At 36.0% G+C, this 4,798-nt stretch overlaps 1 protein-coding gene across 3 annotated transcripts in view; it reads left to right on the top strand.

Moving 5' to 3' along the window:
- The window catches only part of BICC1 (BicC family RNA binding protein 1), a 348,944-nt gene that overhangs the window by 127,229 nt on the left and 216,917 nt on the right, over positions 1 to 4,798 (top strand). The window lies entirely within an intron of this gene.

The following is a 4,798-nucleotide window of genomic DNA, read 5'->3' on the forward strand; positions in this document are numbered from 1 at the left end:
AAATCTGTGATCCCACCTTTGAAAGAGAACTACTATTTATAGACCCTCAGCCTTTCTTTTATGTATTTTAAAACTGTATGTAAAATAATTTTTAATATTCTCTGATTGGCTGATGGGATTACAAATTAGTCTATTTGCAGTATATACACCCAGAATGTTTTTCTGTATTAAAAGTTCTTCAGTAATTGAACTTTTATTCTTTGGATCCGTCTACGTGGAGGAAACGGATACAAACTTATCAATATTCTCTCATTTTCCCTCTGTTCCTCATGGCAGCTCTAATTGAAGCACATGGAAACTGCCAGGTTTTTTACAGTTCTTTGGGCAGTTGTTCATGGCTTACTCACTGTCTGTCCTGTTTCCTTTTCATCAGATTCTTTTTTTCCTCTTGTGAGATCTTGGAGGGGAAAATGTGTTACAGTATATTAGGTGGAGATGGGTACAGTGATTGTTTTACAAATGTGACTCATCAAAGCAGGAAAATGCTTTAGGAATCTGTAATCCCAGTGGCTGAAGAAGACAAAATCCAGTCAGCATCATAAATGAAGAAAGCTAAGTTTTCCATTGTATTGGATTCTGTACAACATTTCTCCCCAAAATACATGTCACAGATTTTAAATGTTGGAATATTTTATACTCTTATGATACGTTGGACATTGATTTGGAAAACTGACCTATAAGCTTTTGCTTTTCACAAGACTTAATGGTAAGACTGACATAAATGAGATATGATTTGGCAGTTCATGTGGTATATTTTTATCACCCCCCAATTGTTTTTTTTTTTTTTTAGGCAGACAGATTACTTTTGGCATTTTGAGACTGAAAACTACCAGGTGTGATCTTTTGGGGAAAATTGTTGAGAGGAATAATGGGCTCCCTCTGAACCTGAAAATAAGGAACCTGCATGGTGTAAGTGGTTTGCAGTTGGCTGCTAACCTGAAGGTTGGCTATTTGGACCCACCTAGCAACTCTGTGGAAGAAAGGCTTGCCAAACTGTTTCCATAAAGATTACAGCCAAGAAAATCCTATGAAGAAGTTGTACTCTAGAGCACATGGGGTTGCCATGAGTCAAGATTGACTTGATGGCAATGGGTGGGATAGGTATCTCAGAATGAGTGCATTAGGTGGTCATAGATGGGGACCACTTGAATCTTTTTATTGAGGGGAAGCTTCTGCATACTCAAAATTGCTTCTCCTCTGTCCACTTGGCCATATTTTATATGTGTTGAATGACTCTTGTTCCCTAAATATGACAGAAAAAGTTTGAATTTTTTAAAATGAATTCAGTTAACCATAGCCCATGGGTATACTTTTTCTAACACTGCGTCTTTATGCTTAACTATGAAATATTAAATTTGATTAACCTGAAATTATGATATTTCTACATTTTGATTTTTAGTATTTTTTTCAGTGGGTAACATGTTCACATGGTTCAGAATTCAAAAAGTACAAAGTCTATACCATTGAAGTCCCTTGTTTGAAGTCACAGTAGTTTCTGAAGGTTTGCTGAGAAGTGTGGGCAACATCACATTGTTGGTCCCAAATGAGTAAAGATGATCATCAATGCTTGTCATCACTGATGGACATTTAATCTTTAAAACTAACAACCAAGGACACCGAGTTCTTATTACCTATTACAACAAGTTTTGGCCCAGAGAATATGTTTCAGTGAGAAGAATCTGACTGGATAGGGATAACTGACTGTTTATAAAATTAGAAAAAAGGAATGACACAAAAGAAAAGATGTTTGATCATTTTCTAGTAAGTTGTTAAAGAAAAAAATCAGCTCTATTTTTAATTCTTATGATTCAAGAGTCTAGTAGCTAAAGCTTAGTGAGAAAATATTAAGAAAAAGACTCTGTGACACGCTCTTCATTCTTCCAGTCATTTGAACACAGGAGGCCTGTGTATTGGAGCCGCGTTCTTTTAACATGTTGTAGAGCCACCTGCATCGAGTTGCACTACAGTGTTATGTACTTGGTTTTTATTTTGGCAGCCATGTCACGCAACTGCTTTATGAAAACCACATTTGCTCTCATTCCTTTTTCTGGAACCGTGGAAGCAGGGGATATATTCAGATTCTTTTAAAGCATATGTTTTGGTAGTAGTAAATTTAACCTCATTGTTACTAAGATTTTAAAAGTGAATAAAAACAATTTTATTATCTGGTGTAAGCTTAGTTGTTGATTAAAATGATCCTCTATTTTCTTGAAATCAAACCAGAATCGTTGGGCTATGTGAAAAATAAAAATTGAATTTATGAAAATAGGTATTTTAAGAAGGAACACAAGCTGGGACTTTGAGTTAAATACTAATTTACAATGCACCCAGGACAGAATGGCCATGGAAAGCTCTAGGTAAGGGATCTATGGGTGGTAGTTTAAGAAGACTTTTATATTATTTTGTAAAATGCTCTCTTTGAACAAATTACATGCCTACCTTAATTCTTCCAGTTGTCAGCATTTCCATTAATTCAAAATTATTGTGAGATACAAACTTACCTTATTTATAGTTAATATTAAAATTTCAGAACAATTTCAACATTACACAGATAAACCAAAATGACATTAATAAATTGATAAATACAAATTTAAACATTTCTGTGTTGATCAGAAACAATTTGGAGATAGTGGCATTAAGTATTTTTGAGAAAGGATTAATTTTAATTATTTCCAATCATAGGAGCTTTGCATTTGCTTTGGTTGTATGTGTGTAATTGGGTCATCTGACTGTCATGTGGTTGAGATTATTTTTATATCTTACAAGGGTATAAGATAAATTCAATACTAATATATACATAGAACATAATCAGAGTTGTGTCTGAAGACCCGTGTATAAGGATATTCACTGCAGCTCTATAATAATGAAAAATTAAAAATAGCCCAGATGTTCAGTATAGGTTTTGAAATCTGGTGTATCCAAACTTCGGATGCTATGTAGCTATTGAAACTCAAGTGGCATTAATACTGCCATGTGAGCATCAATATTATACCTAGAATACTGTGTACAATATTTTGGGTGTTGCCTCACCAGTACAGTTATAGTAAGGCCATGAGATCCATGAGGTGGATATGATCCAGAAGTAACTAAAGATTATGGAAGCTTCAGGCATGAGGAATTGAATTTATGAAAGAGTGGCATTTCTTGCTGCTCTTTAGCCAACTGAAGGAGAAACGTGGCTCCAGTGTCATTGCTAGATACATAACATAAAATGGGGATGCTTACTGATGTCAGCCGGGCAGGCCTGTATGCATGGGGCTCACATGTCTTGTCTCTCTGCAAGCTCTTGCCCTGACATTTGGTTTGGAGATCATGGGGCAGATATGGTGGCCAGGATATGAAAGTGTGGAAAGCGTCATTCTTGAAGACTCTCTACCTGATTTGGATGTCGACTTGGTATTCAGAACTCCTGTAATGTTTTCTTTTTTCGCTATGGACTCCATAAGGTTACTTAGGGAAAATGAGCCATAGGGTGACAGTCTAGAAAATATGGAATTGGTACAGTGCCTTTTAGTCTGACTCACGTGAATGCTATGGCCTTTTTTTTTTTTTTTAATGTTATGACATTTAATGAAGAACTTTAAGCTTCACCAAGTTAAAATAGGTTTACAGAAGAATCAACACATTTTAAAGTAGGATGTGGTGGTGTTTCTTCTAGATGAGATTATTATGGTCTAAATAGTCTGGGATCGATTTTTTTCAAGGTCAGACAACTAGTCGGTGGTGGCCAGGACTTGAAAAGTAGTTTTATGACTTTATGCTTGACTCTTGTTAATAAAACGTAAATGTTTTTCTTTAAATCAGCGCTTAATACCCTCTTTTTTTTTTTTTTTTTATACCCTCTTAGGTGGACTGTGCTTCTATGTTGAGATAACTTATGCCTAAAGCTGCAGATTTTGTTAAGTAGGCGAATGTGATGTATTAGAGGGATAACCGAAAGGCTCAAGGCACGTTAATACAGTAAAATAATGGGTTTTGTAGTCTTTTGTACGGTAAAACCTGCAAAAGCAGGAACCTGGGTAAGGTGGAAGTCTGTCAGAGAAGGAAAACTCTAATACTCTCTGCTGATACAGAGTGATAGAGAAGTGGTAAGAGTTCATCCTGTCAATGGTAGAAAACTTTCGAGACCTGAAAAAACAGATTTGGTTATTCTGAAGTTTGCACTGATATTTTATTCTGTCCAGGGGATTTACAGTAATGATTTGTTGTCTTTCCTTGAATCAAGTCCTTCCTTCAATTTGGGGACTCTTTATGAGTCAGAATTGATGGCAATGAGTTTGGTTTTTTTTTTTTTTTCTTTTATTTAAAGAATAGTTTTTGCGTGACGTTTTTACTATTTTGCATTTTATTTAGACAAAATAGTGTGCTTTAGAAATTGTCCTTTGGCTGATGCAACTGTCTTATCTTGTTTTTGTCTCTGAATAGTACTTTTTAAACACATGGGGTTGCCATGAGTCAGGAACCAATTCAGCAGCAGCCAACAGCAACAATCACAAATTTATGTACATACTTTAATTATGTTCTTTAGTTTATGTACATTGTAGTTCATGTGATCATGGTACCTGCCTTCCCACATACCCTACCAAGAAAAGGGGAGGACTAGGCCCTGTTTTGGAACAGCTGACCCTGCTTCCCTGTTCTGCCAGTCACAGCCATTTGGACCAAGATGTAGGCACATGTCCTAGTAATAATCTTCTGTGGGCAGTGGCCATGACCCATGTAAGCTGGCTGATTCGTCTTCAGCAAACTGGGAAACTAAGACCAGAAATTGTGGTGGAACTGAATGGGAATGGTCATG

This window comes from Loxodonta africana, chromosome 16 (genome assembly GCF_030014295.1).
Source record: "Loxodonta africana isolate mLoxAfr1 chromosome 16, mLoxAfr1.hap2, whole genome shotgun sequence".
Lineage (NCBI taxonomy): Eukaryota > Metazoa > Chordata > Mammalia > Proboscidea > Elephantidae > Loxodonta > Loxodonta africana.